Below are 15,280 nucleotides of genomic sequence, written 5' to 3'. Positions count from 1 at the left end.
GAGTGGGTAAATACATTGAGTTTTCATGAATAAAAAATGAAAATAAATCATAAATAAATAAACAAATTACATATTAAACACTATTAAATGGCTTACAATTAATTAACAAAATTTGAAAATATACTTTTTGACTTATTTCCAATTGTTTTGTGTACATAACACACTTCACTCTTAATTTGCATTATTGCAAATTAAACCAATTAATTATTACACATAAATAGATGAAACATTGATTTATACAGAATTAAATGAAAATTTAAGGTCAAAAGCATCAATTTTGCTAACATTAGGAATCGGCATGTCAAGCAATGAAGTCCTGTTCGGTTTCAAGGATTTTGGGCGGGTTCGCGCGGCACCTGGGTCGACTAGTGCGGACGAGAGACGGTCGATACTCGATTTGGACCTGATAATTCAAGTGTAGTACCCACCGATAACCCGACGACTAAAGGTGGATCCCCGTGACGATGCAGTTGACTGGTATTAAATTGTGATTACAAAAGTGGTTGAAGTTACATATTTTTTGTTATTTTGACTTTTGAGTTTGTAAAAATTAATTAACTTTGCTCGAAGAAATTTTAAATGATCACATCTTTAAATTTTGAAGCAAAATATCTAAATGTAACCTTTTGTTGAAAATATTTTCTTTGTACGCAAATTAAGGGACCGTTTACATGCAACAGTGACCTGCCGGCACGGTGACCGTTTGGTGACAGTGACGTTGAGCACGGCACGGTGATGAGTATTTACACACGACAGTGACGTGACCGTGCTGTCGGTGAGTGGTCGTGGACTTTTCTGAGAATGAATTGGCTATGATAGCTATATCTTTGGATGAAGAAGAAAAAGAAATGCAATCAAAAAAGCATACATCAAGCATGGACAAAAAATATCAACAGAATGGGAGTTTCATACTCTTTATAAAAAATTGAAATGACGAATCTATATTTTTTGAATATTTTCAAATGTCCCAACATGCATTTCATATTTTATTAAACAAAACAGAGAAATATTCATTTTGTACCCAATGTCCATGTATTTTGAATGAGATAAATCAAATAAAACAGGATGTTGATGTACGATTTCAATTAAATGTTCGTCATCCATTGGAAAACAAAATTTACCATCAGTGAAAATATCGTTCCCGTCAAATGTACTTTCACGGTATGGTCATGCCACTGCCACTGCACAGCACGTCACTGTTGTGTATAAATGGACCTTAAAGGTGTTGTTTACGTTTACGGAGCGTGATATTCTAATTTCTTAAAATCTTGAAAGTAATTATTTTGATGTGTTTGTTCTAGGTGTGAAGCAAGTCCTTACTCAATGTTGTCAGTAGTTTTTGTAAACTGCAAAGTTAAGCGAAGCGACATATAACAAAACCAATTTTACCATGGGCTAAATGACATAAATAAGATATAATTTGGTTAACATTATTCAAATTGGATGATGTTTGTAACTTTCAGCATTTATTTTCCACCTCATAGAATCAATTTTACTATTTATAAAGAAAATTCAGCGACAGTAATTGTAAATGATTACAAAAGTACTTGTATCTTTCCTCAATGACATCATAACGAAACTACATTAAGTGAAGACTTGCTGTATTTGGTTTTCTTGGAAGTAAAGATCCTCAGTAATGCAATTTTGTATTCTGCCATATTTTTTTCTCTGGCATACATTAGGAAATTTTAAAAAGTATCTTTTATATAAACTTAAAATAATTAATCAAAATGAGACAATTTAAACTGTATATTTGAAGAATTAAATAGCAGATCTGTCAATTCTTTCATTATAGGAAAGTTAGTATAAAATCGCTTTTTGATTGCGTAGAAGATGCTGCCCAAACAATAGGCCGAAAAGGTTTTTAATAAAGTCTAATTTTGGCTACTTTAAATAAGCAGTTTGTGTTTCCTTGTATCTAGAATAAGAAAATGAAAACAATTTATCATCATCTTACTTTAAAAGTATAGGGAAAATGCTTTATACGTCCGCTTAAACGTTTAAAAATGAACGTGCATTTTATACAAAAGAAATTGAATAGTTATAAATTTTAATTTTTGTTAAATTCTCGATATAAAATAGCATTAATTTTGCTAAAAAATCATTTATTAGATGTAATAAGAATTCTGTTTAATAGGTAAAGAGGTGTAAATAAATGTTTTTTTTTTTTTTTTTTTAACTATAACATAATTTATATCAGTTGTCGCTTATCATTTTTGTAGTTTCACTTCTTTGTCCACTTAAAATTTTTGTTTGAAATGTAATAATAATATGTTAAATTTGAACTTTTTATTATAATAATAATAATAATAATAATAAATTTTTTTATTTAAAAATATGAATAAAAAATAAAATTATAAATGTATCTATATACAAACACTTGCCGACGTTAAAGTTATTACGGATAATTAAAATTTATTATTCGTACCATATTTTTTCACTGCGGAATTACAAATTTCGTATCTATTTTTTGTAATATCGGTAAAAAAAATGTTGTTTTGTATTTCCGAAATGATTTCATTCACGTTTTGTTTTGAATCGCTTACGAATGATGACAACTTGCAGTTTGTTGGAAATGTTTCATTCATAAATTTTCCTTTTTCCGAATAATTTTAAATGATGGATGCGATCGGTATTTTATTCGTTACGTAAGCATTTATCTTAATTTGAAACGAGAGTCGCCTTATTTCTGGAATTAATTAAAAAAAATATCACCTTTTCAGTTTTTTATAGATTTATACGAACGGCTTTTAATCGTTTAAAATTCTAGCTTTTATTTGGCACTATTTTTACTTTATAGAATTTAGTTTGACATTCTCGGAGATGATACAGTACGTGGCCTTGATCTTTTAGTTCATTGAATTATGGAAAGTTGAAAGTCGTATGATTTATTATTTCGACTGTAATAGAGATAGATTCAATGTAATATTTAATATATATATTTTTTAAACAATTCATAACAGAAAATGAATTAATTATTTATGATTTATCCGTAAATTAACATATAATTTGGAAATATTATTAATAAGATCTCTTCTTATGAGAGAAAACAGCGTATATATCTAATAGACTTTCTATCAAAGTAAATAAATTTATTATAAAACCGGTTATTTCTGTACGGACGTTACGAAATTCAATTAGCAGTCACTTTTTATTTTATCCGTCTAATATCGGCAATTAGCACGAATTATTCTAAAAAAAATTCGGCAAAAAATGGACGTTAATACCCGAGTTCGTTCTGGACATAAAATTTAATTGCAGACACGTTTTTATTCATTAAGAATTTGTATTAATTTTTCAAATTATCATCATTCTTTTCTATATTACATTCGTTTAAATAATAATTATTGATCTATGCTACACGAGATAAGTACTTATACGTATCAAATTGGATTCTTTCCATCTTAAAAAGGCTAATGACCCTACCACAGAAAATCTATATTTTGGATAAAATTCTATAGGTTATACTATTATGTGCGCAACTTCGAAGTTTCGTAGATCTCATTGGGTTTTGTATTTTATTTGGGTTTATTATTTATCTACCTACAAAACGTTTTGTAGGTAAATAAATAATAATTATAATATAAATTTCTTTTTAATAAATAAAATAAGGAAAGCATTATATTCATTTTAGTATAAATTCAGATGATAAAATATAATATTTCGGAAAGAAAACGAATATTAAATTCAAGTACTTTATTTTGTTCGGTTTATTATTATTTAAATTAAGCAATCGAAGAAACAAGTGAACTTTAAAATGTGAATTTGATTACAATCTAGTTTCGTGTGATTATGAATCATTTTACAGCTTTTATCAAAATATAAGTAAAAGTCTCTGAAGATAATGTTCGTAAATTATTAAAAAGGTAATTAATTATGTCATTTCGTTTAAGAAGTAACATTGAAACGTAATACCGGTAATATATAAGTCTGTGTTTCGTTAAATACGTATTAACTTTTAGTTCGAAAGCATTAAATTCATTTCGTCGCCGGGTTTTTCTGTTTAGTAACGCCTTAACAAAACATAACTTACGTATTTAAGCTGGCGAATTGAAAAGTAAAAATAAATCTGCCACTTTAAGAGTTTATTAAAGGTCTTCTTTATAAATACAAAAAGGACTTTAAGCGGTAAAATATATATATATATATATTTAAAATGAATTTTCTGTTTTAAATATTGATTTCTTTTTAGTTGTGATTTAAGTAGGTCTTTTACCATTCGCATTTATAAGCAGGTGAATTATCGTCGTATTTTTGTCCTCAAGGTGAGATTATGTAAGATCTGTCCAGAGTTAAAAAATAATGTGTGATAATTTATTAAGATACTAAGAATGATACAAATTATTTTTAGATATTATTTGTTATTATTAATCAAGGAGGTAGAGTTAAATATTTGCAATTTTTGCATCTTTAAGATGAAATAAATAGGATCAATATTCATTCATTCAACCCGCATAGAATACAAAATTAATTAAACTGAATTTATATCAAGTTATAAATTTCTTTATTTTTATCTAAACATGTGTCGCTGTGTATTTAAGATTTTAGTACTTGGTACAGAGACGATCTCTCACTATGTTACGTTAGTCTAGATTTATACTCTTGATAAAAATCTAAGTATTTCTTTCATTTGAATGGATGGATAATTAAAGTATGTTCTTGTGTAATTAAGTCATTTTATTCACGAATATCAAATACGTCTAGGGAAAGAGCAGGTGAGGTTCTTGCTTCTTTACACGAAACTTCTCTATCAATTTAAGTTTTATTATTGTAATAGTATCTTGTTTCTGTTCAAAGATTCAGTTGTGCATTGAATAGCTTTATAAAAATAATCAATACGCAGCTGTCACATATTTTAATTAATTTAAACCTGTCATTTAAAAGTAATATAAAGATGTGCGCTTACATAAATGATTCTTAAATGAATTTTGACTCATCGTCGTGATCCTTACGTATAGAATTTAAGAAGCTTAATAATAAAAAAGTAAAAGCTACATTATTTCCTCTTAAGAAATGTCTATATTTGTAACAGTTTTTAACGAAAACAAATATTCTTTTATTCTTTACGTTTAAACACAAAAAATTTAGAAATATATTTTATAATTTTAATTAATTAAAGTGAAATATATTTAATATTTTAATTAATTATTTTATTTTTATAAATATCGGTTATAAAGACCACATCGTAAATATTATTAATTAAAATTTACATTATGAACGTGTTTTAAATTTATTATATTTTTGTCAGGAATAAAATTTAATATTTTAAAAAAGTTTTAAGAAATTGCATCTGTTTTTTATTCATTCTCGAAACTGCTTAATTTGCATTGCGGATAGATTGAAAAGTTTTGACGAGATAATTTCATTTACTTGAATTATTATTTAATATGTTTTATAACACTGCTCTATAGGCACTGTGGGTTTGACCAAGCCCATAGAATAGTCGGGTAGCAAGGGATGGGGGTGAAAACATATCCAGATCGGATCACTCGTAAAAATTGCTAAAGATTTAACTTGAATTGAATCTCGGTCCCTCAGAACATCAAGAATGGACTTGCCACAAATGTTACGAATAAACTCTGGATGCTAAGACCGAGTTTATAGAGATCCTGGAAGGAAAATACATAGTTATAAATTGGTGGTTATTAATTTTTGAATAGTTCAAACATCTTCACACTGGACTACTTAAATAGTATAACACGCCTCAAAACATACACCACCGAATTACGTCACCATGCAGTTTCATATGTCCTTTGAATCGTGTAGAGTTTTAATTTAAATTTAAATTCGAACATTAGTATAGATTTATTTTCCATTTAAAGGAAAGCAGAGCTCAAAAGGAGCCCAAAAACATTTGTTTACGTTTACCCGTGAATTTTGTCATTGGACACCCGGAGGTTTTTCGGGGCATGTTATAGGTATACTATTAATTTTTGAACTAACAAATTAAGTTTTTCATGTATAAGATTTCAAACATAAGTTTTCCATTTATGTTTTGAAGATGGCATCATGCCATTAACCTCCATTGACACACAAGACACTCTTCACATCTTTGAATTATGTCATGCTTAGAGTATAACTATATATATATATATATAGTGTATACACACACACACACACACACACACACACACACACACACACAAAATGAATCAAAACAAATTCAAGAAAATGGGAAATTTTTGTAATTTTTGCACCTTTAAGATTGACTCCCTAGTTAACTCCTATGCATCATTATATTATATTTATGAAAAATTATACAAAATGTCTGCCTAGAAGTTATGAAAGTTTATATGTAAAAATAATTCAATGCATACAGCATTTTTCCCCCCACAAATACACTAACCTTAGCAACAGTTTCTTTTGGTTGTATTGTGGTATTTTAGTCATTAGAAATGATCAATATTATAAAATCTGTAATCATTATAGATCATATGATATGCACAGATATGATGATGCACAGATCATATGATATGCACAGTAATCAATAACAAGCAATCAATATTCTCAAAATATCAATTATTAATTGATAAAGCTTTATTTTAATATTGTATTCCAAATTTTGAGAAAACATTCACAACAAAAAATAAAGCCTACTAGGATAAGTACTGTACTTATGATTGAAAAGGCTATATAAAAAGTTGTTAACAAAAAGCAAGGTGTTAAAAGCAATTTTTAATAACTCAACCGAACATACTTTATTATTAAGAACTTATTAATATTTATCGCAAGTGTTAATCTTCTTTAAAAATTCTTTGTCATTTAAATCTGTACTTTTAAAATATGACAATATATTTGAGGAATTTCCTATTGCTACTAGGTTTGCCTTATGTTTCGCACATTTCAAGTGATTTTTAATGTCCGAACACCCACCGTGAGTTACTGAAAATTCTAAAAAGCACAGTTCAAATTTCACTTTGTTGATACGATCGCAGACTTTTTTCAAAAATGGATAATCCTTTTTTCAGTTGTCGGTAAACACACGTTTTTTTGGAATTTTGGAGATTAAATTACTTTAATGTACAATACAAAATAATCACAAATGCCAACTAGCAATTTGAACTCGACTAAGACAGAACACTCGCAACAATGACGTGGCCAGTGTAAGTGCTGTTAACTCTAATTGAAACAAAATATCTAAAAAATGAAATGTAAGTATATGGATCTCATAGGCTACGTGCTATTATAAGTTCTGCAAAAAAACATCTGGATGAAAAAATAAAATGTCTAAATTAATTAAGCCATATGCTATAAATAATGGAGGAAAACAGTGAGTGTACAGAAGAGATTATTTAGTTGCCAAATTGCCATTTTATCTAAGGCTACAATATTTTTACTTCTTGCATATTCAGCACTCTTAAAATTTAACCCAATAACTGGGACAAAATGACAAAAACTGGCAGGGACACTGGGACCACATCATCAAACCAGGACAATCCCAGTCAAAATGGGACGTCTGGTAAGCCTATATATACAGGGTGTATCAGAATGATGTTTTAAAAATGTGGGGATTGTAGAGGATGAAATTTTGAGTGTTTTGATATAAGGAACCCATAGCCGGAAATGTGATATAAAGTTTCTACTGCGGTAGGAAGTGCTTGACTACCCTTCATTTTGGTAGCTACCATTTCGTCCATTGACGTCATGTTATTGTTCTTGACTTCTTCCTCTGGGGTTATGTAAAGTCCCTGGTGTACAATTTTTATTTATTTATTATTTATTTAATTTTGCCTGACAATTTAAGGACTACGAACTAGCGTCTCACTCTATTGTTTGAAATTTTAATTACATTACAGTAGTATAGGGACAAAGTTATTCTTTAATCCGACTTTCAAGAAATTTTAATATTTTAATCCTTAACTACAATTTCCGTAATTACCGACAACGTTAATCAATTTGTTTTCGACTTCATACCAGTTAGGTACTAACTACTCTGTAGTCCATACAAGTGCATATTAGCAGTACTGTGTTACCTTATTTTCATTGTTTTCAACAGATTTCATTTGTTACTTGTTCTCAGAAACTCTCAATTTGTAAAAATATTTGAATCTGCCATTAGTTAATTCCTACAAATACTAATTTAACAAAGAACTTTCATTTATATGTTTTTGTTTATTTCTTTGGAAGGTTTGAACTCATTCTCAGAATTACTTTGTCATGCTCTGCTGTGACTGTTATATCTGGATGTGATTTTATTTATTTATCCACAAGCGTGATGTTAATTTTCATTCCATTCAGGTTAAGTTACATTTTTAGTATCCAAAAACCATTTGTTTTTTGTGTTAGATAGATTTTTAGCTTATAGAAAATTGCTCCATTTTAGTTTTTTCCTGTTTGGACAGGTTTTTTTATTTAATTTGGGTTCCATTTTATACAGGTTTTACTGTATTTGTCTGTAGTTCTATTTAACTTCCTTTTTTTCATCTATATGTCAAACTACAGCTGACTCTCGATAATCCGACGCGCTCAGTAGTCCGACGCACTTCCCATCGTGGTCATCATAGTCCCCGTCCCGTTACGTGTCTGCTTGCACAGAAGGATGTCGCGACATGAATCTTCCCACCCAATTCTCACACGATGACACACATTTCTTGTGTTTTCCATGAGCAGTTCCGTACATACTGTATTATTTATGCCTATACATACTGTATGTACTGTACATTTATTGGCTTCCATATTTCTTTTAATAAACATGTTTTAGTTAACCAAAATTGGTGTTTCATTTCCATATTAACCTAGGCAGAATTTTACTCATAAAATGTAGGAATATTGTAGGCTACTGCTAGCAAAACAATGCCAAATATGTAATCACTTTTGGTAATCCAACACTCCTTTGGTCCCATACCTGTCGTATTATCAAGGGTTAGCTGTATTATTTTCGGTCCTGATATAAAAGTTAGGTATATTAACAGGTGCTTTTTTTTTTGATAATTTAATCCTTTGAACTTTAAAGAGAAAAATGGTTATAATTTTAAAATTTCAAGTAGCAACCCATATTTTGTGGGTACATCAGTTTAACAATTTTTAATACTGAATCTGACAGTGCAATCAAATTTGAAATCAATCCAACCATTCAAAAGTTACACCTGAAAAGTCTTATTTACTAAGTTCTGTTAATTGTTAATAACGAGCAATTATTTATTGTGACATCGTCACACCACTGGGCTACAATTTTTAATTAATTTAATTTAAGATATATGCTTTCCACTTCAAATTAGTACGGTAGTGTCTTGCCCCTGTACATCATACTTTTCTGTTAGCAATGGAGTCTTGCCAGTCATCTATTTAACTCCTTTTGGGGGGGGAGTTTTGAATTGAAATAACGTATACAGTTAATCAGGACCTCCTACCTCTAAGCTTTCTATATCTGGTCTCGACTTTTGTGTATCCAACTCTGTTTTCAAGATTAAGGAAGGGCAGGCGGACGACAGTGGGAATTTATGGGTCTAGAATTTTTTCAAATTGCAGCCCAGTGAACTTGAAAAGCTAGCTTGAAGTTGAAAACTTAAATTAAATCCTGTTTAGCTGAATATTAAACAAAAATAATCAAATTTACAAATTTTATAGAATATTTTCATGCTACATTTTTTAATAATTTCGTAATTTAGTATTAACTTAACTTAATAATAGATGATGATTTGTCTTCTATTTTACTGTCAAATTCTTTTAATAATTAAATAATTTATATGCTGTACACACCCACTTTATGATTGCAAGCTAAAACAGAAGGATTTAAGTTATGTAGACATAAAGTAGGAGTGTAACTTGCCCTATTATTATTATTATTATTATTATTATGTTGGGTTAAGTGAGATATACTCGGTTAACACCGGTGGCTATGTACTATGCCGAACCAAAGTCAAGGCATAGTAACCAAAACAGAAATTAAAGAAGTGTATCAGTGTGTGTGTCTGTATTCAGGAATTTTCTCACAATATGACATGTATTCAATATAGTGGCCTTCTGTAGTATGATGTATGTGTTTCTATTCAATTGTAACGTGCCCAGGCTTTTGTGTAGTGTGTGTGGTATGACACCTGTAGAGGAGAGAACAACAGGTACAATAAGCACCCTATCCATCCTCCACAGATGCCTTATTTCCTGGGCGAGTTCTGTGTACTTGCTAATTTTTTCAGTGCATGCATTTTGTATATTGTGAGTGTTTGGAATGGATATGTCTATAATGTATGTGATTTTATTGTGTTTGTCAATGAGTGTGATGTCTGGTCTGTTGTGGTAAATTGTTTTATCTGTGATTATGGCTCTGTCGTAGTACATTTTGTGGGTGTTGTTTTCCAATACTGTCTGCAGAATGTATTTGTAGTATGGTTCGTGGATGTCTACTAATTTGTGTTTCTTTGCAAGCTCTTGGTGTATTATATTTGCTACTTGATTATGTCTGTGTAAATAATCTGTCTGTGCCAAGAGCTTGCAACCAGAGGTGATGTGTTGTACAGTTTCTGGCATGATGTGACATTTTCTGCATGTGTCATTTGTGAGTGTTGCATCTTTGAGTATTATTATTATTATGTTGGGTTAAGCTAGATATACTCGGTTAACACCGGTGGCTAAGTACTATGCCGGACCAAAGTCAAGGCATAGTAACCAAAACAGAAATTAAAGAAGTGTATCAGTGTGTGTGTCTGTATTCAGGAATTTTCTCACAATATGACATGTATTCAATATAGTGGCCTTCTGTAGAGTGATATATGTGTTTCTATTCAATTCTAATGTGCCCAGGCTTTTGTGTAGTGTGTGTGGCATGACACCTGTAGAGGAGAGAACAACAGGTACAATAAGCACCCTATCCATCCTCCACAGATGCCTTATTTCCTGGGCGAGTTCTGTGTACTTGCTAATTTTTTCAGTGCATGCGTTTTGTATATTGTGAGTGTTTGGAATGGATATGTCTATAATGTATGTGATTTTATTGTGTTTGTCAATGAGTGTGATGTCTGGTCTGTTGTGGTAAATTGTTTTATCTGTGATTATGGCTCTGTCGTAGTACATTTTGTGCGTGTTGTTTTCCAATACTGTCTGTGGAATGTATTTGTAGTATGGTTCGTGGATGTCTACTAATTTGTGTTTCTTTGCAAGCTCTTGGTGTATTATATTTGCTACTTGGTTATGTCTGTGTAAATAATCTGTCTGTGCCAAGAGCTTGCAACCAGAGGTGATGTGTTGTATAGTTTCTGGCATGATGTGACATTTTCTGCATGTGTCATTTGTGAGTGTTGCATCTTTGAGTATGTGTTTTCTGTAGTTTTTAGTATTTATGACCTGATCCTGTATGGCAATCATGAATCCTTCCGTCTCCCCAAAGAGGCATCCCCGAGCTAACCAGCTGTTTGACGCAGTTTTGTCAACAAAATCCTGGGCCAGATCATAAGGATGCCTGCCATGGAGTGCCTTTCGAGCCCACGATTGCTTAATGGTGTCTATGCTTTTTATATGTTGCATTGTGTCCATATGATGCGAGTGTAAGTTTAATGGTGTGTTATTCGAGTCTGCTAGAGTTACTGCTTTATGTAATTGTGATGTTTCTTGTTTTTTGTAGAAAAACTCTCGCAGTGACTGTATTTGTTTGTAGTGAAGGTTAACTATGTCAATCAGGCCACGTCCGCCATCTTTACGTGGAAGGGTTAATCTTTCTGTGGCAGATTTAGGATGATGTTGTTTATGCTTAGTAAGTGTAGTTCTTGTTTTCCTTTGGAGTTGCTCGAGATCTGTGTGAGTCCAATGTATAACTCCAAAAGAATATGTGAGTACTGGGATGACATATGTGTTTATTGCTTTAACTGTGTGTTTTGCATTTAACTGTGTTCTGAGAATAGCATTTAACCTACTTTGGTATTCTTTAATCAGTCTTTGCTTTATTTGTGCATGTTCTGTTAGTTTGGCCTGTTGGAATCCTAAATACTTGTAGAGCTCACCCTCTTCCATGGATTCAATAATGTCTCCATTTCCAAGTGCAAAATCTTCTTTCTTCAGGATTCCTTTTTCTATGTGAACTGTTTTGCATTTATCTAGGCCAAATTTCATTTGTATGTCCTTGGTGTATGAATGTGTGATTTGTAGGAGTTTATGAAGTTGTTTTTGTGTGGATGCATAAAGTTTTATGTCATCCATGTACATGAGATGTGACAGTGTAAACTGTGTTGTTTTTTCGTGTCTGATATTGTAACCATATTGCGTGTTGTTTAACATGTTGGATAATGGGTTCAGGGCTAAGCAGAACCAGAGAGGACTCAAGGAATCTCCTTGAAAAATTCCTCGCCTAATAAAAATTTGGTTTGTTTGTATGGAAGTGTTACTAACCCTGAGATGTAATGTTGTTCTCCAGTGCTGCATAGTGTTTTGAAAGAATGCAATGAGTGATGGATGTATTTTGTACATGTGTAGAATATGTAGCAGCCAACTGTGTGGAACACTGTCGAATGCTTTTCTGTAGTCTATATATGCCATGTGTATGTTTCTGTGTTGTTTGTGTGCTTGCCGTAGAATGACTGAATCTATGAGTAACTGTTCTTTGCATCCCCTGTGGTTTCTACGACAACCTTTTTGTTGTTCCGTAAGAATGTCGTGTTCTTCAACATGTTTGTATATTTTGTTTGCAATACAGGATGTCAATAATTTGTAGAGTGTTGGAAGACATGTAATTGGTCTGTATTGTGTGGGGTCTGTGGTATTGTTGTTTTTAGGTTTCATGTAGGTGATGCCCTGAGTAAGAAAATTTGGCATGTCTTGTGGATTGATGATGATGTGTGTTAGATGTTTAGCTAGTTCCTGGTGCAGTGATGTAAACTTTTTGTACCAGAAATTGTGAATGTTGTCTACACCAGGTGTCTTCCAGTTGTGTGTTCTGTTAACAGTGTATTGGAAATCATGTATGTTTATTTCAACACAGGGCATAGTTGGTATGTTGTGCAAGTTTCTGTTCTCCTCCTCGATCCAGCCTGCATCAGCATTGTGCGTGACAGCACTGGACCAAAGAGAAGACCAATATGTTGTGAGTTCTTCTTCTGTTGGTGTGCCACTGTGCTGTGTATCAGTGTTTGCTTTGTTATTAATTTGTCTGTAAAAGAGTTTTTCATTGTTTGTAAATAATTTATTTTGTTGTTTTCGTAGTGTACATGTTTTGTATCGTTTGAGTCTACGTGCTTTGGCAGCAAGTTTTTGTTTTAGTGTATCAATGTATTCTGCACTGCGTGTGTTGTGATGTTCATGTTTTGTGTGTGTTTTTATTTTCTTGAAAATGTTTTTGAGCTGTTTCCTTAATTTGGGTGTTATGTTGTTTTTAGTGTATTGTGTTAGCCTGCCTAATTGCTGTCTAATGTCATTTATTTGTGTTTCTATTCTTCTCTGCCAGGCAGGCTTGTGATAGAATTGTGTTTTCTGTGTATTTGTCTGTGATTGTACTTTCAGTCCATGGTGTGTCACTACTGTGACTGCCCCGGCATAAACTAATGTATGAATGTCTGCGAGTGTAGAAATTGAATGAATGTAGTGTGGTATTAAGTGAGTGTTTACATAATTTAGTGTTTTTCCTACTTCTTTTGACGTGTTGATTTTTGGTATTCGTGGTCGTTGTGTGGGATCTGTACCTGTATATTTAGTGAGTGTTTCCTGAAATGTAAGTGAGAGCGTATTAACTAAATCCAAGTCTATGTTATCAGTGATGGATGAGGAAGTGTCTGTAGTATCATTAGTGGTAATTGTTGTATGTGTGTTATTATCAATGCTTGTTGCTGGATTATCCTGACAGGTTACATGATCTTCATTAATGTTAGATGTTTCTGTCTGTTGATGTATTTGATCAGCAACCTGTTGTTTGATAAGTTCAAGTGTTGTTTGTGGAATAAGGTTGTTGTGTATAATTGTTCTTTTTTGATCAACAACCCTTTGTTCGGTGACAGTGAGATGAGGATACTGTTGTGTGAATCTATGGTGTAGTTGTTGTCTGTATGCTGTCATGTTTGTTTCGAGTTTTGTGATGGTGTAATAAGTACGGATGATAAACTCGTTCATTTCTACTGTCCATTTCATCCGTTGGCGTGGTTTTCCAGCCTTTGTGGTCTGTGGATGCATTGCCACAGAAACACCAAGGCTGGGTTGGTTCCTCACATCTGTTGAGGGCATTGCAGTAGCCATGCTTGGGCCGGTGCTGCTTTCGCCACCGGTAACCAAGGGAGACTGTGACCTATTTTTCGAACGTGAGCCTCTGCCTAACCCACGAACGCGGACCTTGTTAACCCGGGCGACGTCCAAGCCGGTATCACACTTTGATCTAGTTATTACCATGATGAATATCTCCACAGAATGTGGGCGTGGTCACTCTTAGCTTCATTTCTCCCCATAGACCTTACTGGCATGGGTGTCCCTACCAGGAGCTTATGCTCCAGCCTGCATTGCCCTATGGATCAGTAAAATTACTGGGCTCTCCCACCACGACCAGGTGGTGACCACGGGAGAGTTATTATTATTATTATTATTGTATTTTCAATACTGTATTTAAATACTATAATTCACATTGACCATTTCAGTATGGCATCATATAATTCAAACTGTATTTCCGGAAATAAACATCAATTTGAGACCGAACTTACGGAGAATTGTAGTTTGATTTCGCAATTGTTTGCTTAACAGTGGCTTTCCAAAAATCAGATAAAGTATGATGAACTTTGTGATTTTAAACCTTGATATTAATAAATTTTGTAGACCTACTTCTTGCTATTAATAGTTTGCAAATCCTTTTGTTGATAATAGTTATTATTAAATAGGAAATTTAATAAGAACAATAACCTATAGTTTGCAATCTGTTACTGAATGATAGCTATACATCTTACCTTCACTACCAGAAACAATCACATTCATGGCAAATAATTGTAAATAATAGGTAGTGTGAATTTGAAATAAGAATAAAAAATAAACTATGGCACCAGAGTACAGAGTATTTATTCACAAAAAATAAAGTAATTGAAACAACATTAAAACTTTTTAAAATACAGGTATACCTCGTCTTATATTTGTAATTGGTTCTAGGAGAGGTGACATAAGTCGAACTTACTTGTGTAGTTACGACGTAAGTCGTAACTAAATGCCAATAATGAGCACTTAAAGACCGCTAAATAAGACAACAACACAAACACAGATGTTTTCATGTTTCGTTCCCTAGGTTTATGATGGTTATATTAACATTTACTGTAAATGTACATATTTTAATATGATTTTGTGCGCTTTTCTAGTGATATTACGACTTCAATGTTTGTGGCGGACGGAT

The 15,280-nt window shown here is 32.1% G+C and overlaps 1 protein-coding gene across 3 annotated transcripts in view; it reads left to right on the top strand.

Moving 5' to 3' along the window:
• Positions 1-15,280, top strand: part of Dmtn (transmembrane and coiled-coil domain 2 protein Dmtn) — a 76,026-nt gene that overhangs the window by 258 nt on the left and 60,488 nt on the right. The window lies entirely within an intron of this gene.

The sequence above is a fragment of the Centruroides vittatus genome, unplaced genomic scaffold, assembly GCF_030686945.1.
Source record: "Centruroides vittatus isolate TY-2023 unplaced genomic scaffold, ASM3068694v2 contig_2104, whole genome shotgun sequence".
Classification (NCBI taxonomy): domain Eukaryota; kingdom Metazoa; phylum Arthropoda; class Arachnida; order Scorpiones; family Buthidae; genus Centruroides; species Centruroides vittatus.
The sequence above is the reverse complement of the archived record's forward strand: the minus strand, read 5'-3'. Positions and strand labels throughout refer to the sequence as shown.